The sequence below is a fragment of the Camellia sinensis genome, chromosome 5 (genome assembly GCF_055761805.1).
Source record: "Camellia sinensis isolate YWXY chromosome 5, ASM5576180v1, whole genome shotgun sequence".
Classification (NCBI taxonomy): domain Eukaryota; kingdom Viridiplantae; phylum Streptophyta; class Magnoliopsida; order Ericales; family Theaceae; genus Camellia; species Camellia sinensis.
The window spans coordinates 58,409,599-58,435,521 of record NC_138965.1 but is presented as its reverse complement, the minus strand read 5'-3'; positions in this window follow the sequence as shown (position 1 = coordinate 58,435,521).

Genomic DNA, 25,923 nt, shown 5'->3' with positions numbered 1-25,923 from the left:
ATTTGAGAAATCAAAGCCCAAGGGTAGTTCAATTAAACACAATTTTGAACCAAATTTCAAGAACATAGCTTTTATGTGACATGCAAGTATTTAACCAAGATCAAAGCTTCAATTGCATGCTCTAATGAACCAATTTCCTAAAAAACAAGATGAATTCATGGTCCATTGCAAAAATATGAACATGCATGTGGAATTTCATGAACATTAACTTCAAAACTCAAGAATGGGAACATGCAGGCATGGATTAAGCTCTTAATTCAACATATGAAGCTAATTCATGTCTTTAATCTCTAGACTTCCATGCCATGCAACAAAATGACTCGAATTCATAAACAAGAAGGTATAAACTCTACCTTAAGTCAACAATTATAAGACTAGAAGCTCAAGTAGGCAATCTTTTCTATGATTATTCAAATTCCAAGCTAAAACTCTCAAGAACAACTCAATTCTCTCACTCTCTCTCTCTCTCTTAGTCGGTTGAGGGCTCAAGAATGGCTGAACAAATGTTTTGTTTGAATGTAATAAGGCTTCAATATGTGTTGCCTAAGTGGTCCACTAACATGGCATTATGGTATACTTGGACTTTTGTGCTTCAATGTTATTTAGTCTAATTTAATCATACCGAATCACATTTCAAGTAAATATACCATAAAATCCCATAAATTCTAATTAGCACATAACGGTAATCAATTCTTGGTTCGGCCACCGATAAGGCCTTCAATTTGCAGTTTAAAGCATGAAACATGAACAGATAATTTGACAGTCGAACAGATAGAGATGCACTTAAACAGATATAAACAATCAATCAGTTCAGGATTTCAGTCAATTCAGTCAATTATCATGATCAGTCTCAGTTTAGCAGTAATCAGTGGTGTTATCAGTAAACAGTGGTGAGGGTTATTACACTCTTCCTTCTACAAACTTGGGGTGCCCCTTGGAGCCCTCTCCAAGTTACAAACCCATGCCTTATAAATTCACAAAATTCTTCGGCCAAACTAATGTGGGACAAGCCTTTATTCAAACCTTATGGAATTTCCACCAAAAACCCCATTTCCATAGAGCTCACTTTGGCTTCAATTTTCCATTCACCTGATAATGGTTTTGTGCAAACAAATATACCACGTAAATTATAACGTGGCATAGAACGCGTTACCATTTAGATCCGCCAACTTTGGCGTATGGGTCCCACCTAAAAAATAGACCAAAGTTAAGAAAAAATCATATTTTTCAAAACCATTTCTAACAATCCCCCACATGAATGGAATTTGATGACAACGGAAATGCAACAATATGCAGAATTTGTCGAAAGAGTATAAATCAAAAATATCTTGCATTAGGATAGGTAGCTTTCGACCTTGAACCTTCCCTAGTGATAACCTATCGGACTTACTAGCTAACCAATGGACGTGATGCCTTGAATTGTTTAGCCATTTGTGTAAGACAAAATAATAGATTTCACACAAAATATCTTCTAACACATCGTGGTTCTCACGGTTGTGTTCATTTTGACCTTGAACGCTTCTGGTTGTTCATGAGTGCTTCTTGAGAATTTAGCCTCTTCATTCTCACAGAACCGGCCTCAGTTCGACACTCATATAAGTGATTCTTAGTGTGAGTATCTCTTATACTCGTCCTGATTTCATGTCTAAATCAAGATATAAGTAATCATTAAAAGAAAAACTTATCCTTAAATCCTTGTATACAACAAATGTTGCAGATATCACTCTCACCATAGGAATGGGTAGGGAATTTTAAATCCCTTGGTGATTTCTAGTGAGCCACACATAACTTAGTTGTCCCTTTGAACTTAGTTCTTAGGATCTGCAGTCATATAAGCAGGGTTACTATTATGATGACTCTTATGTAATAAGCTTTAATGCCATCCCCTTCGATGAACTATACACTTGCTCTTTTGTCAAATCTTTTGTTAATGGATCTGTAATATTCTTTTTAGATTTTATATAAGCTATTGAGATTATTCCATTTAAAAGCAATTGCCTTACGGTATCATGTCGACGACGAATATGTCGTGACTTATCATTATACATATGATTTTGTGCCATGCCTATTGCAGATTGACTATCACAATGAATGCAAATAACTGGCACAGGTTTTGGCCACATCAGAAGGTCTTCCAAGAAGTGACGAAGCCATTCTGCTTCTTCTCCTGCTTTGTCTAAAGCAGTGAACTCAGATTCCATTGTGGATCATGCAATGCATATTTTTTTGTGGATTTCCAAGAAACAACAGCACCTCCCAGAGTAAAGATATATCCACCAGTAGATTTTGAATCTTTAGTATCCGATATCCAATTGGCATCACAATAACCTTCAAGTACTGCTGGATATCAAGTAAAGTTCAAACCATGATCACGGGTAAATCTTAAATATCTAAGAACCCGAATGATCACTTTCCAATGGTCTTCTCCGGGGTTACTAGTGTACCTACTCAATTTACTAACAGCATAAACTATATCAGGACGAGTACAATTCATTAGGCTTCCAATGATTTGGGAGTATTTTAACTAAGACACTACATCACCTTTATTTTTCGATAAATAAAGACTGATGTCTACAGATGTTCTAGCTACATTCATATTATCCTTGATAAATTTACCAAGAATTTTTTCAATATAATGTGATTGAGATAATGCATATCTGTCAGATGTTTTAGTAATTTTCTTTCCTAATATTATATCTACGACCCACATATCTTTCATATCAAATCTTTTGTTCAGCATTTGCTTAGTTGATTTGATCATGTTTTGACTGTTTCCAATGATAAGCATGTCATCCACATAAAGACAAACTATGACATATCCTTGGTCAGTATTTTTAATATAGACGCACTTGTCACATTCGTTTATCTTAAACCCATTAGTAAGCATAGCATGATCAAATTTTTCATGCCATTGCTTAGGCGCTTGTTTTAATCCATATAGAGATTTTACAAGCCGACAAACTTTATTTTCATACTCTGGCACTACAACCCCTTCAGGTTGTTCCATATAGATCTCTTTATTTAGATCACCGTTTAAGAAAGTTGTCTTAACATCCATTTGATGTATTTCTAAATTATACAACGCTACTATGGTAATAAGCATGCGGATGGATGCTATTCTTGTCATAGGAGAATGTGTCAAAATAGTCCAGACCTTTTTTTTGTCTGTGACCTTTTACTACAAGTCTTGTTTTATACTTGTCTATTGAACCATCTATTTTCATTTTTCTCTTGAATATCCATTTATATGCAAGAGGTTTAGAACCAGGTGGAAGATCCACTAATTCCCAAGTATGATTTTGCTTAATGGATTCAATTTCATTATTAATAGCCTCTTTCCATAAAGGTGCTTCAGAACCTGTCATTGCTTCTTTAAAGTTTTGAGGTTCATTTTCTAACAGGTATGTCAGAAAATCTAGACCAAAGGATGTTCTTTCTCTCTTACTTCGTCTTGGTTCATCATCAGTTAAATCCTACTGGTCGAGACCATTACTAGTCTCTTGTGTTTGATTGTCATTAGTCTCTTGACTTTGTGTACAATCATAAGTTCTTTTCTGTGAACTTAATTCTTGTCCTTTTTTGTAAGGAAAGACATGTTTAAAAAACACAGCATTTCTTGACTCTACAATAGTGTTCACATTTATATAAGGTATTTCTGATTTATAAGTCAGAAACCGATATGCACTACTATTCTGAGCATAACCAATAAACACACAATCCACTGTTTTTGGTCATATCTTAGTCTTTTTCGGAACGAGAACTTCTACCTTTGCTAAACACTCCTACATTTTTAAGTATTTGTAGGAAGGTGGTCGACCCACAATTCATAAGGAGGGCTGTTGGTTTTCTTGTGGGGTATTCTGTTAAGAACATAATTAACAGACAATATTGCTTCCCCCCACAAGTTCCGCGGTAAGCCTGAACTTAGTAACATGGCATTCATCATTTCTTTAAGGGTTCTATTCTTCCTTTCAACAATTCCATTTTGCTGTAGAGAATAGGGTGCTGTAGTTTGGTGAATAATGTCATGTTGCGCACAAAATTCATTTAAAGGTGCATCATATTCACCACCCCTATCACTTTTAACTATTTTAATGGTTTTACCAAGTTGATTTTCAACTTCAGTTTTGTAGATTTTAAACATTTCTAAGGCTTCATTTTTACTTCTAAGTAAGTATACATAACAATATCTTGTGCAATCATCGATAAATGCTATGAAATACTTTTTGCCCCCTCTAGTTTGAGCAAATTTAAGGTCACATGCATTTGTATGAATTAATTCTAGAGGTTTGATTTTTCTTTCAACCGATTTAAATGGAGCCTTAGTTAGTTTCGCTTCTACACAAATCTCACATTTGTGATTAGGATCAATTTCAAACTTTGGTATATAATCCAAACCAATTAATCTACGCAAAGCATCAAAATTTGCATGTCCTAATCTATCATGCCATAAATTTGACTAAAAAATATAAGCAAAAGATGTGTTATTCTTATTAAAAGCAAGTTTTGGTACAACCGTCATTACATTCAACTTGAAGAGACTATCACTCATGTATCCCTTACTAACATACATACCACTCTTTGTTAATACAAATTTATCATACTAAAAAACAAGCCTAAAACCATTTTTACTTAACAAAGAACCATAAAACTAAATTCTTTCGGATGTCTGGTATACACAGTACGTTGTTGAGGGTCAGTTCCTTGCATGATGTCATCTTCAAGATCACCTTTCCTTGTCCAGCCACAGTAGAACTAGAAGAATTTTCCATGAAAAGTTGTTCACCATTTGTAGCCTCATTGTAAGTAGTGAACATCTTCTTGTCCGCACAAATGTGACGAGTTGCCTCAATGTCAACCCACCATTTCTTGAGATTTCTAGCCAAATTAGCCTCAGACACCACAACAGAGAGATTGATGTCATTTACCCCGTTAGAGATATAATCTAATTCCGTCACATTGACTTGATTGGTGGTCTTCTTACTTGTACTTCTGCGGTTCTTCCTAGGGCGGCAATTAGAAGCTCGATGTCCAGTCTTGCCGCAATTATAGCATTTACCTTTGAACTTTTTATTGCCATTGTTGTTGCCTTGTTTAGGACCATCTCCAGTAAACTTCCTCTTTTTGTTATGTGGTTTGTACACTTGTTCAACCACATTAGCCTTGGACTCAATGGGATTTTTACCATTCCTCTTTTTAGCCTTTCGGTTATCTTCTTCAATTCTTAGTCTTACAATCAATTCATCCATGGTCATCTCCTTACTTTTATGTTCTAAATAATTTTTGAAATATTTCCAAGCTAGTGGTAACTTTTCCACTACAACAGTGACTTAGAAAGACTGGCTAAGAGACATACCTTCAGAATGAATATTATGCAAAATTAATTGAAAATTTTGAACTTGAAAAATTACCGTTTTGGAGTCTACCATAATGAAGTCCAGAACTTTACCGACAACAAATTTCTTTGTGGCGACATCCTCTGTCTTGTATTTTTTCTCCAAATAATCCCACAATTCTTTTGCTATTTTCAAAGGGCTATAAACATAGGCCATTGAGGATGTAGTTTCTACACAGAAAATCAAAATGTTTCTAAACGTCTACAGCGGCAACAACTTGCCGATCACTTTCATTCTCTCTAAGTACTGGAGCCTCTTCAAGGAGAAACCAGGGCAAATTTAGAGTTGTAAGATAGAACAACATTTTCTGCTGCCATCTCTTAAACTCAATGCCATTAAATTTTTTCGATTTTTCTCCATGATTTATTGGAACTTGAACATGGTTCTGGATAGAAACCGGAGTTGTTGTAACGATCGGATTTGGATTACTACTTTCAGCAGTCATAATATTTGATTACAAAAAATCAGAAAAAATCAAAACCAAATTAATTTTCGAGTTACTAAAACCAGAAAATAAATTATAACACAAAATAATTTTATTTTCCTTGTTACTAAAACTAGAAAAATTAAATACTACAATAATTTTCTATATCACAAATTAATATTTTGCAATTGTTAATAACACTAGTATATTATAACTAGTTGTCAAAGAAAATAAACAGTATAATACTACTATTTATATTTTCCAACTAAAATATCACTTTTTGAAAGCACAGAAAAATAAATACAATGAAGATACCAAAAAATATTTTGTCTTAAGATTGTTGGACAATTTTTACTGTATTTGAAAAATAAATTCTGTTTGTGTACTTAACAACAAACGGAATATAGAAGAAATAGAGGAAATGAGAAAGATTGTTTGATTACAAAAATCAAACCAGAATATAAAATAAATAAATAAAACATATTTTTATTTTGTTACAAAAACAAAATCAAAATTTGAAACAGAAAAAATAATAACACAAAAAAATAAATTAATTACTTACCAAATTAATTTGTTGAACAAATTTTCTAATAAAGTCTAGTGTTTAACACTATGTCCTTAAGACAGATTCGTCCTCTTCACGGTACTTTCAAATTGTGGACGTCTATTTCCTAGGATAAAATGATCAACAACAAACAATAGCAACACTACAAATTGTTTGCACAACAAACACACTTTGTGTTTGCACTCTTTCTCATAGAAAATTGTATGCAGCAAAATGTAGAGAGTATTGACAGAATTAGGGATGAAAATTTAGTGTATATGAATCAAATGAGAGACCTGCCTATTTATAGATGCAGTGGTATCCTTCCAGTTTGAATTAAACAAGTAGCATACCTGTTTGAACAGGTACTGAACCTGTTGGGTTTGAATTTGAATAGATACGGAACTGTTTGGGTTCAAATTTGAATTCGGACAGATATAAACCTATATAAAATTCCAACCGAATTTTTGTAACAAAAAACTGGACAGATTTTTTAATTTAATTTTTGAAATTTAAATTCCAAAAAATTAGAATTTAATTTTAGAAGAATAAAATTCAAATGTTTTTGGTCCAAAAAGATATGTATTGGGCCGCCCAAGCCCAATCCAATCTCACACCACGCACCTACGCCCAAGTCCAACCCACCTGACCGACCGACTGGACGGCAACGGCGCGTACGTGTTTATTTTTGGGTCCAATGGGTTTAGCCCAATTGCCCATAACATATCCCTTCTACAAACTTGAGTGCCCCTTGGAGCCCTCCCCGAGTTACAAACCCATGCCTTATAAACTCACAAAATTCTTTCCACCAAACCAATGTGGGGCAAGCCTTATTCAAACCTTAAGGAATTTCCACCTAAAACTCCATTTCCATGGAGCTCACTTTGGTTTCAATTTTCTATTCACCCGATAATAGATTTGAGTAATCAAATATATCACGTGAATCACAACGCGGCATAGAACACGTTACCACTTAGACCCGCCAACTTTAGCGTATGGGTTCTACCTAAAAGATAGACCGAAGTTAAGGAAAAATCATATTTTCCAAAACCATATCTAACAGTATATGTGCCAAAAGGGTTCTCGGTACTATAACATATTTTTTACATCATTTTTTCTCTTATAATGATTAAAAACAGTATTATTAATATGTGTTTTAAGGGCATATGTTACAAATATTTAAAAAGATTGTACATTATATATATTCTTTATTACATACACGTTTAAGCATAATGTATAATTATTTTAAATTTTCTTAACACATTAGCAAAATCCATTAAAAAAAGGTTTATTATGTATAGAATTTCATTGGCTTGGGTTGATAATGGCATAGTAGGCCATGTAACCTATCTTAGGGAAAGTATCTTACTTTGTTCATGGCTATTTTTTATTAAGTGATATAATAATAAGAGATAATAAGCTTTAATGCATGATAGATGCTTTGCCTAGCTGAGATTGTCAAAATTTGTAATAATTCTTGCTTAACTCAATGAGATGGAATAAAATCAGCCATCTTTATACATTTTAATTCATTTCTATTTATTTATCTAACAAGACAAGAATTCCTAGATACTGTGGAAGCCATCTATCTATATCATTAGATAAAATTAGGTCCACGTGGGAATTGATTATTTTAGTTGAAAAATATTAGGGAATTGATTATGTTAGTGAGATTGTTAATAAATGTGTTAATATACCTAACATTATTGATTTTAGTTAGTTTTTCAACTTTCACAAAAAAAGATATGCAAAATGTAGAGAGAGTGATGTGATAATTTATAATTATTTTTTGACTTTTTCGTAGAAAATATTTTAACAAAAATTCAAAAAAACTGTGTAAAGAGAAATTTGTATATACCAATAGGGTGCCACGTGACACTACTTTTCACCAATTACAAATATATATGCCCACTATTATTTTTCAAACACTCAATATAAATATAGTAGATTTTATTATCAAAATCAATCACAATAATAAAATATATCACAATACATATACCATATCTATATATAAAAACAGAAATGCCTCATACACCCACTGGGGGTCGACCCCCAGTGAGGTGGCACTCCATCATTTGACAAAAAAAAAAACAGTTTTTTTTTTTTTTTTTTTTTTTTTTTGGATTTGAGCCAGTGGGGGTGCGACACCTCACTGGGGGTGCGACCCCCACTGGGGGTATGCATCACTGTTGATATAAAAATTACTCCCGTGAAAGTCATCCATATTGAATGGTAAGTCCTTTCCTTATTGCAATTAATTTACGAATAAATTTTATTTGTTCTTGTCCTAATCAAAGCAATTGTACAGCTTAGTCTAAGATTCTCGGCATCACGACAAGTAAAGGAGCACATCATCCTCGTGAGCCATTTTTTCCGACTCAATAAAAAAAGTAAAGTGATGACAAGATTTTATTTTTCCCGCCCCGTTTTAACTTACCTCCACCAAAATTACATTCATTAAATATTTATTTGTAATCGTTTAATTTTTTTCAATATAATAAGATTAAGTCACTAAAATAATAAACCTACCATTCATTTTCACTAATTTATTTGTTATTTTACATATTTTAAATTTCATTAATTATAAATTATTATTCATAATATACTATATGATATCTAATTATTATTAGTACTTTCATTTTTTTTTTTTTTTGGTTACAAAATCAACATGTTCCCGACACCGGCCTGATTTGTCAAGCCCTTGATATAATATGGGGTGAGGACGAGAAATTACAAACCTACCCCAAACCTTTCCATGGCCATCCCTACTTCCAAGCGTGTAATGTCGAAGAAAAATTATAAAAATTAAATAAAATGACAACAATTGCATACTATTGTGCATAGTCAGGAAAATCCGGTTGCTCATTGCTTGGCTCGAATGGCAGTGGACCTTGCAGAGTCGACAATTTGGATGGAAGAAGTCGCGGCTTCTTTGTCTTTTTTTGTTCTTAGGTCTCTTTGAAGAACATGCTATTCTAGTAATTTTTTGACTTTTTACAAAAGATATACAAAAAAATAGAAAGTGATGTGATAATTTATAATTTATAATTTATTTTTTAATTTTTTAACTAAAATATATAATTAACAAATGAGACCTTAGTAAAGCTTTAGTTGTTTGAGTTTAGTTAACATACCTATGCTATCTTTAAAAAAAAATGGGATTTTTGGTGGAACTCCCTTTTTGGGCCTTTTTATTAGGGTAAAGGATAATCCAATTAATTTCTTTCAAAAAGTCCCTGAGTAAGAAATGCTTACCTTAATAAGGACATTTTATAATTTCTATTTTTTTTATCACAATATTGTCCTTATATATATAGTATCATACGTATGAAAAATTTGAAATTTGAGCTAGTAGCCGATGAAGACGATGAAGACGATCTCCAAATCGATCATACTTCACAAAATCGATGAAGACGATCTCCAAATCTAAAGATCTCGCAGCCGTTACATTCCTCATTCAAGATTTTGAGAATATGTATATATATATATATTTGTGTGTATGAGTGTTGTTGAACATATGTATTCTTTTCATTGAGATTTGTGATTGTTGATCGAGTTTTAGAAATTTTTCTTCTCAATTAGATATGTTGATTTGTTGATTAATTTGTTTTGTTTTTGTTTGTTTTGTTTTTGATTTATTTTTGTTGTCTTTTTATCAAATTTCATTTGATAGAAACAGAGTAAAATTTTACTCTGGTTCTATTGTTCTGTTTTTTCATTTGACAGAACCAGAGTAAAATTTTACTTTTATACAGAGTAAAATTTTACTTTTGTGTAGAGTAACATTTTACTAGTTTTTCAGAGTAAAATTTTACTGTTATACAGAGTAAAATTTTACTTTTAGCTTCAAAGTCTCACAGTTTACTCGTTTTTCAGAGTAAAATTTTACTTTTATACAGAGTAAAATTTTACTCTTAGTTTCAAAGTGTAAAATTTTACTTTCATACAGAGTAAAATTTTACTTTCATACAGAGTAAAATTTTACTTTTAGCTTCAAAGTCTCACAGTTTACTCGTTTTTCAGAGTAAAATTTTAATTTTAGTTTCAGAGTGTAAAATTTTACTTTCATATAGAGTAAAATTTTACTTTCATACAAAGTAAAATTTTATGAGGGTAATATGGTAAAAGAAACAAGTTTTAAAATATTAGGGAGTTTTGAAAGTACTTATATAATTCTTGTCCTTTTGAAAGATAAATTAGATAGTGAGAGGGTCATCACCAAATCTCCAAAAAAAAAAAAAAATCTCCCTATACCTAGTCTCTAATACATCCAGACACCTGACCAACAAATTACTGTCACCTTTCTGTTTTGGGGCAATTATAGATTAGCGTAGTTGACTAAACGTAATTGCAATTACATGAGGTGCAACTCTTTCTTACGTAAAAAAAAAAAAAAAAAAAAAGAAAAAAAAAGAAAAAAAAAAAAAAAACTCTACAAAAATTCTCACATTTTTGTAAATATTTATCTCATAGCTTTTCATTTATTCGTAGTTTCTCTTATATATATATATATATATATTTGTTGTTAATAACTTCTTATAATTGATTTTAATAAAGGTCAATAGCATCACCAATATTTTATGGGAAAATAATTAATAAATCTTATTTGCTGTCAAGATTATTATTGAATCTTATCAAGTTTTAAAGTGTTGTTTTGAGAAATTGATAAAAAATTAGTTTTTGACTTTTTGATTTTTTGGTGGCTTTTTTGGCAAAAAAGATGGCTTCTTTGGCTAAAAAAACTGCATTTTTTGGCTAAATAAGTTAAAAAGTTAAAAAACTGGCTTTTTTAACTTCTTCCCAAAGTGCCACTAAATCTTATTTGTGATAAAATATTCGTAAAAGATTCTTTACTCCATAATGGTATATATTTTCCTAATTTTACACTTTTCATTTAATATGAACAATAATTTTATAAATAATTTAACTTAATTAAAATTTAAAAATTTAATTACAAAAATTATTAATACTATATTAAAAAAAATCATAAATAACAATTCGATCGAAATAAATATAGGATAAAATGCATCATTTTCTGTTATTTCAAATTATGAATTTTTTTAGTATAAGCAATCTAAAAGGACTAAATTTTTATCAAAACTACAAAGAGCTATGAAAAATAATACTATGAAAATATTATATATTTTTCAATGCATGAGATAGTTGACGAATCTTGTACTTATGCTTTTGTTTATTAAAATTCATTCAATTTCAACAATTAAAAATATTTTCATTATAAAATTTTAAATAAATCACAATTATTTATGAAATTTTTGGTTCATATTTTAATGAGAAAGATAAAATTAAAATAAAATATACTATTATGAATAATTAAATTTTTTTTATAAGAATTTATAAAATAAAATGAAAAAAATTTATTTGTTAATATTAAAATTTGATATAACTCAATAGTAATTTTTAAAACAAAAAAGAACTTATTGATACTTTTTTTTATTGTGGTTTATAATTTTTTTTAATACAGTGTCATAATTTTTATAATTAACATATATAATTTTACTTAGATAAAAAATATTTATGAAAAAGTTATTTATATTAAATGATGGGTAAAATTGGAATAATATATACCATTATAAAACAATGAACTTTTTAAAAATATTTTATGAAATATAGAATTTAATTGTTCATTTTAAAATTTGATAGGATTAATAGTAATTTTAAGAGAAAAATAAAACTTATTAGTTATTTTCCCTAGTTTTATTTTACTTCATATATATACCAATGGGGTGTTTTCAAACCTTGTTTTTCTTATAAACTTCATTTAAATCTGATTGGTATAAAGTTTATTCCTTTTTTCTTTTTTTCATTTTTCACAAACTTTCACCTAATCTCTAATGGCCAATCATGATAAAAATGTTTCTTAAATTGGTCAAAAAGAAGCATCTTTGTCAAGCAGTCCTATCAGGTGAATTAAAATATTCATTTTGGTACAAAAAGTTTTTTTTTTTATTTGTTAATTTCTCAAAAATACATTGCACCCAACCAAATAAAAACAGTAAAGTTGAGTAATATTATAATTTATACATAGAAAAACAAAAAAATAAAAATCCAGAAATGATAGATGGAGTGATGTGACTGAATTGGAACTTTTCATTTTAAAAGAAAAGTACCCACCATGGTTACTTTTAAATACAAAATGTCATTAATCATTTTATAGAAAAATTGAGTAAGAATAGAATTTTCCTTGCCTAGAAGGAATTTAAATGTTTTCACACACTGTTGAAGTGTGTAAATAAAAACATATTAGTCTGATTGATCTGAAACTCTGAGGCGTAGGTCTCGTCTGGATGTCATCTTTTTAATTTAAGGGCAAATTACATATACACCCCTCGAGGTTTGTCTAAATTACAGATACCCCCTGAGGTTTGAGAAATTACGAATTCCCCCCTGAATGCTATATTTGCATAAGAAATTAGGGGGTAATTTGTTATGAAATATAAACCTCAGGGGGCGAATTGTTATGAAAATACAAACCTCGGGGGGCGGGATGTAATTTTCAAAACCTCAGGGGGGTATCTGTAATTTAGCCATACCTCAAGGGGGTATATGTAATTTGCCCTTTATTTAATTAGTCAAAAAGTTATTAAATTAGTTAATTAGTCAATTAGTCATACCAAAAAGTCAACAATTACGGCTCCTCTCTATTTTTTGCACAGCTTTTCGTAATTAGTCAAAAAGTCATCTAAAACATACAAGTTTTTTTTACCTACCTTTTTAGCCAATTAGCAAAAAAGTTACTAAATTAGCATGTTCCCAAACGAGGCCTTAGTCTATTAACCACACTTACAATTGTAAATCTTGTGGTTTTGAGCTAATAAACACTTATATTTTATTTGAAAAATGTTTGGTGACCCAAATTTGTGTGACCCGAATGACTCGAATGTATTAAAACAACGTCATTTAAAAAAATTAAGAAGTAAACTGGTTATTTTAATGTTTATTTGGTGTTTTTAATTTTATTCGTGTGATTTCATGTATTTGTTGACGATGGAGAGGATAAAAAATGGAAATAAATTTATTTATATCTGTTCATTTTTCTATAGACAGCCTAAGAAAAAAGAGAATTTTCACAAATGATCATTTTTATTATTTTTTTTGCCATCATAACCCAACTAGATAAGAAAATTAGCTTTTCTGGTTTCATTTTAAATTACGAATATTTTTTTAAGATCTCTGATATTAATATTTTATAAGATAAATTACATGTAATACATAGTAGTTAGGGTCTTCCTACATTTTTCTAGAGAAATTTCGATCCAAATAAATTTCAATCCAAAAAAAATTCAAAACACAGAAACATTTCAAAAACTTCAAACAAACTTCTGTGTTTTGAAATTTCCTTGATTTACTCAAATTCTTTGATTTTCTTTGTGCTTTCAAATTTTTTGTGTTTTGAAATTTTTTTAGGTTGAAATTTCTTTGATATGTTCATAAATTTCTTTGGTTTGCTCACAAGTTTCATTGTGTTTTCAACAAACCAAAGAAAATTGAGCTACTCAAAAACCGAAAACAAAAACAGAGAATTTAATTACTAGAGCTAGAGCTAGATGAAACAAGAATGAACAAAGCAAGAAGAAAACGATAATTCCAAAATGTATTGGATAGGGTGGTAGGCATCGTCGACGGCAACGACATCCCCGAGCTCTACGCTGGCCAATAGTATGAACATTATGGTGATTACCGAGTACACTAACTCGAACACCTCACGATTTTTCGTTCCATTGATGGAGTTCAAAAGAGACAGATAAGAGAGAGAATGAGAGAGTGGGTGTGATATATGGGTGTGGATGAGATACAAACTCATAAACGGGTGAGGGACCTTACGCTACAAAAGAAAAAAATATATTAAATAAGAATGTTAGATTAAATATCCCTTTAAATTATCTCCTTTTCTTTTTTTTACTTTTTCTTTCCCTCACCATATATAAAATTCAAATACAACGTTAATCTCTAACACTATTTCAAGTCAATACCTTTTCTTTCTTTTTGTATATTTGAAAAAATAAAAAATAAATAACAATAACAACAACTCTGTCTTAGGACCAACCCCAAAATTTCCAACTGGTCATTACGCAAAGCAAAAACTTTGAGACCCAAAAATCATACCAAAACAAAACAAAAAAAAACAAAAACTTTGATGTGGTAAATTTAAAATATTGTGGACCTTTTTTGTCTCTCATGAGTTATTTATTTAGTGCATACCCCTCTCTAATAAAAGAAAGAACCAAATCTTCTCTGAATTCTCTATAGGCCCATATTTTGATGGGTCAGACCCACCATATCCACAAAGTTTAGAACCTGCCTTGCGTATGGGTTTTTCCGGATTTCGTGCTCGAATTTTTAATTTTGAACTTAATTAATTTAGTAATACAATTTTATATTACAGTTATACTCGACTTTACTTTATCAAAGTTCTCTCAAAGTTTTTTTTGATAGAATTGGATTAGGTCAAATATAATCGGGTCGACAAATTTTTACCATCTAGAATCATTATCTATTAAAAAGGATCGCAATGCTTCAACCTAATTAAAGGCCTTTTCAGCTTTATAAAAATGCAAATATAAAAAATTATTAACACACGTACTTAATTCAAATTCTAGAAATTTTAGATAATTTGTTTTGGATACATTGTAATTTTGAAAAACAGATGCAAAAGCAAAAGGAAAATATTTGGGACCCCCTTTGGGGATGACCCCACACCCCCAAAATCATTCTAACCCTCCATGTATGTGTGGGGTCCACTCATGTATGTATGGGATCCACATCATGAGTGGTTCAAATTTGTGAGGGTCATGTGAGGGTGTTGTGGGAGTGCGGGTCTCAATCATCACTCAAAGCAAAATAGACACTTTCCAATCAATGAACTTACATTTTAATGATGTGTCGGAATTCTGATTAATTACGCACTAGAATTGATAGCTCTTTTATTTAACAACAAAGTTTTTAATCTCTTCCACCCGTAACCTTGAAAAAAAAATCATTGTGTGATTATTTTTATCCCAAACTTGTTTATGATGCATGTAACAAAATAAAAATCATGATTTTTTTTTTTTTTTTAATAAAAAGATTCAAGTTATGGATGAGAATGTCACATATAACATGCACGAATCTTTGTTTAATAATGCATATAAAAGTATATAAAGAAAAAAGAAATTGGTTTTGTGCGGCCAAGGGTTGCTAACCAGTCAAATCAAATTTTAATATGTTTGGACTTATTTATTAAGATTTTAACATGTTCAAATTCAAGCTCAAGTTCAATAAATATTTAACTAAATGAGCTCGAACTGAGTTGACTTAGACCTGACTCGAGCTTGAGTCTATTCACAAGCCTTAACGAGTCCAAAAAAAAAAAAAAAAAAATTTATACTTACATATGAGACTAAAATTATAATTGAAATTTTCATTATACAATTACATATATAATATATGTAAACATACTAAAAAAAGTTAATAATATTTCATCAAAATAATAATATCTACCACCACTATTTGTATTATCTATAATTAGCTAATTATTTACATTTATATTTTTAAAATATATAGATAACATAATTATCTTATTTTTTATACGTATTTATATATTATTTAATATATAAATAATAAATGTTAAACGAGTCAACTTACGAACTGAGTTTTAATATGTTTAGACTTATTTATTAAATTTTAACGAATTCGAGTTCGAACTTGAACACAAAAAAATAAAAATAAATAAATAACAAATCGAATTTAAACGATCTCTTACAGACTTAAACTCGAGTGTATTCACAAACAGTTAGATTGATTTCTAGGCCTGCGAGACCCTTCCTTTGAGGTTTATTAAGCGGGTGGGCCCACAATTGGGCTTCCACAATAATATTTGTTGGGCATAATTTCTAATCAAATTCTTTTTCCACATATAAGGGAGGCCCACCATGTTGTTTAACTCAAAGGATCATTGACTCCTAACCCGACTTGGTGGCCCACTTGAAAAGGCTTCCCCACCCGTTTACAACGGGTTTGCTGTAATATTATTTTGATTTGGAATAGACATTTTCAAAATTCAATTGGTGTTTTATGAAAATATAGTCATGGTACAAATTTTCTGATGTAGTTATCAATTGTTAGTTAATTATATAACAATGTTAACACATAAATAAAATATAAAAAACATAGATTGACAAAATTTTACAAAATCTATTAGAGGAGCCCATTTATCCATTTATTTTTTGTATCTAATTTTGTGATTGGTTTATGTGTTTCTAAACTTTATTATTAAATAAAAGTGGCGTGTATATATGATCATTTTTTTCCCCAGAGAAATAAGATTATGAAATGTATGATTGAATTCAAAAGTTTAAAATTAAAATAGTTTATAAATTTGAAAAGACCTACAGTTGAGAGATTTAAAAAAAAAAAAAAAAAAAAACTGAATTCATAACTGTGCATGTAAGTAGTATTGGATTTGAAAAAAAATAAAAAAATAACAATACTAAATCTGAATATATAGCATAACGGCCAATGTAACTGCTATTGGGGGTATTTTGGAAAAAAGTGCTCATATTATTGGTGGGTTTGGGTTGGGTTTGGGTTGGGTTTGATGTGATGTGTTAGAGAGGTGATGTGATTTAAATAAGATGATGTGACTTAAATAAGATAGTGACTTTTTGACTTTTTGACTTTTTGGCTTATTTAGTACATGCCAAACTAGCCCTAAATCTGAATATATAGCATAACGGCCAATGTAACTGCTATTGGGGGTATTTTGGAAAAAAGTGCTCATATTAGCATTTCATAAGTTATTTTGGATCTCTTAATTTTTAATCTTTTATTATTATAATAATAATCTCAAATAAAATTATTACAAAATACATCGTTATTTTGGACCCCCAATCTTTCTCTCCTATGCATACCCATCAACCTCTCTCTTCAACTGTAAGTAATCACTAAAATTTCAGTTCATTTTCTTCATTTTCAGTCTCTTGGTTTTCAATTGTCTTACCGGTATATGTAAACATAAATTTCAGAACATAAACCTTACACTTTGGATCATTTACCATGTGTATTATCAAGAAATCAAGACAAAATGACATACCTGAATCCATTGATGAACGGTTAAACGGAAGCGTCTGATTGTCAATAAAACCTTAATATTGACTTTGTTAGAGCCTTCTAATCCTTTCCCTTTGGTGCCTTATGTTTCTCCTTGAGAGGATTTAAAAAAACAAAACAGTATTCTTATTTTTTCGCCTTGGGAAGGAATATGGACCATAACCTTTTAAAGGTTGTAATTGGTTTTCATAACTGAAACGTAATGAAAACCAATAAATTAACCATTATTGGTTTTAAAACTGAAAGGTAATGAAAACCAATAAATTAACCATTATTGGTTTTTAAAACTGAAAGGTAATGAAAACCAACTTTAACCAATATGTTTTAATTTCTATTTCTGTCCCTCATAGAAATAGAAATTATACAATTAGTATCTACACATTAAGTCCATAACACAGGGCCACAAGTCTCGAGTTCGAGTCACCCCTTGGGGCCACTGGAGGTTTGCCCGGTCGTTAACTTCAGGGCCCTCAGGATTAGTCCTAGCTTCCCTTAAAATCAGCGGGTTGGGGATACCTGAGTTATCCAAAAAAAAAAAAAAAAAAACATTAAGTCCATAACACATATACCCTTAAGCCTATTAACTAAATTGAATCACTTAAATGGTAGGCTTCTTATAAATGATAACACCATATTTAATTATGTGGTCCCATTGAGACATTATCTAACAGTATATACCTATTTAATCTCTATTAATTCAAATTTCTAGTATTAACAGATCTGTGTATATATAAAACTCGTAACTTAGTTTGCAATTGTAACTAATTTAATCTGATTCTTATTAAATATTAAAAATGAAAAAAATGAATACTTGTAGCTATATTGGAATTTCCACAATGAAACCCTACTGTAAAATCTTGATTAGTTAAAATTCATCAATTTTCGGATATCCGTATCTGAAATGCAATCACTTGGTTGCTGATAATTGGTCGAAATCTCAATTGAAAGCAAATAGTTTACGTCGATATCACACTTGTAACAATAAGATTTTAGGGTTTAGATGTGTTATTGATTTTTGAGGGAGAGAGAGAGAGAGTATACCAAGTGTGACAATGGTTAAACCGGCAGAGACAATATTTTTCTTTTTCTTGTTGGGTTTTGAAAACGATGAAACTCTTCTTTTTCTTAGTGGGTTTTGCTAGGATTTTTTGGAAATAAGATTTTTTTTGGGGTGTTGGTAGGTGGTGTGCATTCAATGAGTGAAATGTTTAAGGATAATTTTGGTATTATTTTGAGGAAGAAATATTAAGGGTTTCAAAATTTATAAGTAGGAGTCCAAAATAATTTATGGGGTGCTAATAGTAGCACTCTTTAGAAAAAGTTAGACATCAACACTGACTTTAGTCTTCACTTTATAATAGTACTAGACTAATAGTTGACTAGTGTGATGCACAGGTTAATTTTTCTTTTTAAATAATATTTTATAAAATAAAATAAAAATATTTATATATGTCTATAGATAAATTATTGTTAAAAATATGTTGCAATGTATGCATTACAAAAGAATAATATTAATTTTATCATGATATAAAATATAGCATAAATAAATATATAATAATTTTAATTGAATTATTTATGTATATATCTATGTATATCTATGTATATATATATATATAGAACTATTTAAAAAATATATTACAAAATATGCATAGCAATTTTCATTCTGTGAAACTATGAAAGTGTAGTTTAAATATATATATATATATATATATATATATATATGTGATACTTTTGTACTTAATTTCAATATAATAAAATAAATATTCATTTTAATATTAAAAATGATGATTAAATTGGAGAAAAAAAAGTCATTTAAAATTAAAAAATGATTCTAATTATTTATTTTGATAGTCTTAACATTATCGTTCTATAAAAGTGTTATTTAAACAATTATATATAATAATTTTATTTCAATTATTTATGTGTACTTAAATAATCTTAGTCCTATCGTGCTATAAACGTGTAGCTGAAATAAATATATAATGAATTTTTATGATATTAAATTATAACATAGTAAAACAAACATTCAATTTGACAATAATAATATAGTTAAATTGGAAAGAAAAATTGTAACATACAATTAAAAGTGATTATAATTATTTATTTATTTTATTCAGTTGGAAATAAAATAAAAAAAAGTAGGAATGAAAGTTATAAAAAAAATTATTTTAAAAAATTGAATAAAAGTATGTTGCGGTTAGATTACGAAAAAATAGATAGATTAAGTATGTTGAGTATTGATTTTTCTTTAATATCTATTTCAAAACTATTTATCATATTATATATAATTATATATGTATATAAAGTTTAAATTAAATATAAAATTTTCCTAATAAACAACTTCATGTTAAATAGAAAACTCAATATAAATTAATAATAAAATATAAATAATATAGACAAAAAATAAGAAATATATTTAATTTTAATATAAAAATTGAGTACTTGAATAAAAGTGAAAAAGATAGAAGAAAACTAATTCGTAAAGTATTTTTTAGTGCACATAATTATTTTAAATTTTATTTATGGGTAATTTAGATTAATTAGAAGTCTTTTAATATTACATTTTAAAAATAATTAAGTATAAGGATATGTTACGTGAAACTTTAAGAAAAAAAAGAAAAAAAGAAGAGGGATATGACACAGGAGAGAAAAAACTTTTGAGGGTGAATACTAGTTATATATATATAACTAAATATAAATTAATATTAAGATATCAATAAGATAGATAAAAAATAAAAAATATAAAAGAATATTAATTTAATCCGTGCGATATACATAATTAAGCACATTTTGTCTTATTTATTTATTTGCACATCGAGATAATTTTTTTTGAAAAATATCATAATAATTAAATTATAATTATATATATGAAAAATAACTATTTTTCAAATAGAATCTATATAAAATTAATTATTATAATTAAAATTAAATTCGTATAAAATTTAATATGTAAATAGAAAATGTATACTAATATGGATTTTTTAGAAAAAAATGTAAGCCTTTAGAATATGCCAGCTAAGTAGAACTAGTGTGGAATTGAAATTGAGATTTGCAGGTTTGTTGATTAGTGTGGAATTGAAATTGGGATTTGTGAGTTTGTGAAAAGAGATAAAACGTTTTTTTTTTTCCCTAATACAAAGAGATAAAACGTATGTAAATAGAAAAGGAGGCAGATTTATATTTTATATATATATATATAAAGCCTGACGTGGCTCTCTTAGTAAAATTTAGAAAATGTTTGGGACCTCTTTTGGGGAGATCCCCACTACCTCCACAGTGATGTGGACTAATGATATGTTTATATTGTTTTGTTTTTTTTTTTTATTTATTTCCTTTTCTTACTTGGATCAATCATAAGTGAATGAGGGTTATAGGCGTAATATTTTGTGGGGGTCTGAATCATTACTGGTAAAAAAATAAGGCATTATAATGTACCACCTAAACATAAAAAAAAAAAATTACTACTTTTAATTTTATATATATCTATATAATAAAGCAAGATGATTTTTAAATTTGTCCTACAAACATTTGTCATACTAGGACATTTCAACGGTTTAGATCTATCCAAATTATAAAACAACAGCTGACATATATTTTTCAAAAAATCTCCTACATGTACATTTTCTATTTTCCCGCCTCTCTCTCTTACTTTTTCCCTTTCTCACTCATCCTTCCATAATCTCATGATTCCACCTTCCTATCTATTTATTTATTTATTTTTTTTATATTTTTATTTTCTCCCATTTTTATTTTTCTCTCTATTTGTTTTTATTTTTCCTTTTTGTTCACTTATTTTTGTTCATGTTATATGGAAAAAGTCTACAATCTCAGAATTAGAAGCCAAATTTACTATGTGTAGTGGAGATTAAATCAATGAATTTTGTAGTCCATAAATTAAATGAATTTGAACAATTAATTATTATTTTTAGATATATTAAATACCTGATAGACTTTATAAATTTAGATCTTATATGAATCTTCAGCATATTTTAACAAAGCAGGATGGTTTTTGAATTTTCAATATATTTTTGTCCTATTAGGATATTTAGATGGCTCAGACCTGTTCAAATTATAAAACAATGGGGGTGTTTGTTTCAGCTTTTTAGAGCCAACTTATGGCTTTTAGCTTTGAAAAAGTTATTTTGGACTGTTTTGTTAAACTTATTTCAAACAGCTTCTGATTCTAACAGCTTATTTTAACTCAAAAAAGCTGATTCTGAGAAGCTGCTCACCCTATGCTTCTGATTATCAGCTTCTGCTGTGGACATGTTAATTTATGGTTATATTCTTAAATTTTTTTATTTTTTATTTTTTTAAAAATAGAAAAAGACTAAAATGGACTATAGATTATTATTATTATTTTTTATGAGAAATGTAGACAAACAAAAAATAAAAATTAATTAAAAAAGTTATTTCACAGCTTATTTAACAAACACTACTCAGCAACTTAAATCTATAATCCAACAGCTACACCAAACAGATTAACAACTTTTGATTAAAGTCATAATCTATAATCTGTTAAGCTATAATCTATAAGCTATTTTAACAGCTACACCAAACGGGGCCATGACCGAGGTATATTTTTCTAAAAAATACCTTACACATATATTTTATACTTTCCTGCTTCTCTCTCTCTTACTTTTTCCTTTTCTCACCCATCATTCCATGATTTCATGATCCCACATTCCTCTCTCTTTTATTTTTATTTTTTTTATTTTCTCCCGTTTTTTTTTCTCTTTATTTTTTATTTTGTTTATTTTTTCATTTTTGTTCAATATATTTTACACATATTTTTATAGAATGTATGTATGCCTGTAATACACTACGACATTATGGGCATACATACAATTTTCAAATAATTATATAAGCAAAAATAATATTATATGTGAGCCTGTGGAAATTGTTTGTATGCCAAGCACATCTATTTATCTAGCTATCTATTATATAAATAAAATCGAGTTTTCGTAAGGAGTTTTGTAATAATTTCAAAATTTTATAATAAATTTGTGATTTTATCAAATTAAAAAATAAATTTAAATAGTGTTGGGAGTACATTTATATTCTAATTCTAACATTATTTATATCGTGCCTTCAGGCACGGACATACGCTAGTCTATATAATAAAACAGGATGATTTTTGAATTTGTTCTACACACATTTGTCCTACTAGGACATTTGGATGGCTCAAATATGTTTGAATTATAAAATAATGGCTGAGATATATTTTTTTAAAAAATGTCTTACATGTACATTTTTATTTTCTCGTTTCTCTGTCTTACTTTTTCCTTTTCTCACCCATCCTTCCATGATCCCAGGATCCCACCTTCCTTCCTCACTCTTTTCATTTTATTTTTTTATTTTCTCCCACTTTTATTTTTCTCTCTATTTTTTTATTTTTTTATTTTCTTCTTTTTGTTCAATATATTTTACATATATTTCCATGCAATGTATGTATGCCCGCAATACACTAAGGCATTACGGCCATACATACAATTTTTATATAATTACATAAGAAAAAATATTATTGTATGTATGCCCGTGAAAATTATATGTATACTAGGTATATATATCTATCTAGCTATATATTATATAAGCAAAAACGAGTTTTCATGAGGAGTTTTGTAAGAACTCCAAAATTTTATAATATATTTATGATTTTATCAAATTAAAAAATAAATTTAAATAGTGTTGGGATTAAAAAAAATTTACATCATATATATATATATATATATGATGTAAGCACACACAAAGTGTACAATTAAAGAAATTATTTGAGAAAGAGGGAAACTTGTAAAGCAGTTATCATATTTTGAGTCGTTTGAAATAGTTATCACGTTGGAGATATTGTCGGAAAGCTATAAAATTGAGATACCTACTTCAAGAGCCTTATTCATTTATCAAGACTTGTTGAATATCATACAAAAAATTAATATAATAGTAGTTATGTTGAATTAAATTTATATTACAAAAAAATGAATAACTTCTTAAAATTATATTTATCATTTATTTTAAATATAAATATAATTTAAATATATAATTTAACTTGGGAAAAGTTAAACCTTCATGGATAATATAAATAGATAAATAAATATTGGCACACCCAATTTTCGCTAATTTTGGGTTCCACGCACTATCTCTGTACGTAACTTGGGCACTAATAATTACTTTAGTTCTTAACCAAGCTAGCCTTTTATATTTATTTATTTATTTTTAGGAGAAACTAGCTATTTAGTATGCATAAATTTTGCTTTATTTCCCTGTGATATACAGCTATATACTAAAATTTTTCAAATTTAATTTAAATATATTGTGTAGTTCCGCATTATCATCTCATAATAGAAAATGGTTGAGACCACTAATTAGTGATAGCACTAACGATATAACAGTGGGTCTTGTTTTTTTTTTTTTTTTAAATGTGTGCCAACTCACTAGTGGTGCTTTAGAGCACTACTTTTACTGGTATGTATCATTGCCCTCTCATAATAATCATGTTAACCAATTATATTAAGACAAAAGTTTGGTTAGAATAATCAGGCCTCATTTGAGAACATATTATTTTAATAATTTTTTTTAATATTTTATAAAAAGATGTGCTAAAAAGTAGAAAGAGTGATGTGCTAATTTATAGTGATTTTTTTTTCATTTTTTGACTAAAATTAAAAATTGCCAAACGTGGCCTCAATAGTAAGCTATATGACATAATTGATATTTTGGACCAAAAACCTATTAAGGAACCGCAATTATTAGAGGCTATAAAAAATATAGAACACTTATTTGAGTTTATAAAATGAGAATCTTAGTAGAAATTTGAAAATAAATATATTGTTTGGTTATGTATTACCAAAGATTATCCTTAGAAATAAATTGAAGAAAAAAAAAAGTTAAAAAGAAAATATTATCCTTAGTTAATGGAAAATTGTACAATAGTCTCAAAATATCACGTGACATACTCCCTCAGTAATCACTATTTATTATAGCCTTCAATTTCTTAATCACCTAACATAAATAATTAATATTTTATATTCTTATCAATCATACTATCATGAAGCATCACATGACCATACTGCAGACCACCAAATAATAACATAATCATTAGACTCAACTACTATTAATGCAATTGGTATTAGGTCCAACTAATTAATGTTTAAGCCTTTCGTAATCAAAAAGTATCATGGCTTCTTGAAAGATTTGGTACGTTCAGATTAATTATTAGTGTCTAATCATGGTTAGTTATGAGTAACAGAAGCTTTACTTCACATTATTGTAACCATTATGCCTTCATTTGTTCAACTACTACTAACTGTAAAATTCTTCAAAAGTTGACACACTTTCTATCGTAGGATTAAGAACTTTGAAGTGGAAATTGCACTTAAGAAAATAAAATCAAATAAGGTTTTAGGACCCGATGATGTCCCTATTGAAGTTTGGAAGTGTTTGGGTAAAAAGGGGTTGCTTGGTTGACTAAGTTGTTTAGTAAAATTTTGTTGACTAAGAACAGGTCAGACGAGTGGAGGAAAAATATTTTAGTGTTAATCTATAAGAATAAAGGAGATATCCAGAATTGCAACAACTATAGAGGAATTAAGCTAATGTGCCATATAATGAAAGTGTGGAAGAGGGTGATGGAACGTCGATTGCGAGATATAACAGAGGTGTCAGATAATCAATTTGGGTTTATGCCTAGCAGGTCAACAATAGAAGCGATTTATCTTTTAAGGAGAGTAATAGAAAAGTATAGAGAAAAGAATAGAGATATTCATATGGTGTTTATCGACCTTGAGAAAGCATATGATAGAGTGTCTCAGGATATAAATGGTGGGTGTTAGAGAAGAAATGAGTGACAAAATGTTACATTGATGTGATTAGGGATATGTATGAAGGGGTGGTAACCACTATTAGATCACCTGTTGGAAAGACAAATGAATTTTCTATCACTATAGGGTTACACTAAGGATCTGCCTTAAGTCCTTATCTTTTTGCTTTAGTTATAAATGAGTTGACGAGAAATATTCAAGATGACGTGCCATGATGTATGCTTTTTGCAGACGATATTGTGCTAATGGATGAGACTAGAGAAGGAGTTAACTCGAAGTTAGAGATTTGGAGAAAAGCTCTTGAATCTAAAAGATTCCGGATAAGTAAAACTAAGATAAAGTACATGGAGTGTAAATTTAGTAACAGTAACAGTAACAGTAACAATGAAAACAAATGATAAGTGAAGATTGAGAATCAAGAACTGCCTAAGAGTGAATATTTTCGTTATCTAGGGTCGATTATTACAACAGTGGGAGAGATTGATGTGGATGTGGCCTATAGGATTAAGGCGGGATGGTATAAGTAGAAAAGCGTTTGGGGTACTATGCGATAAACAAATACCCATTAGACTAAAAGGTAAGTTCTATAGAACGGCTATTAGACCAGCGATGTTGTATGGGACGGAGTGTTGGGCAACC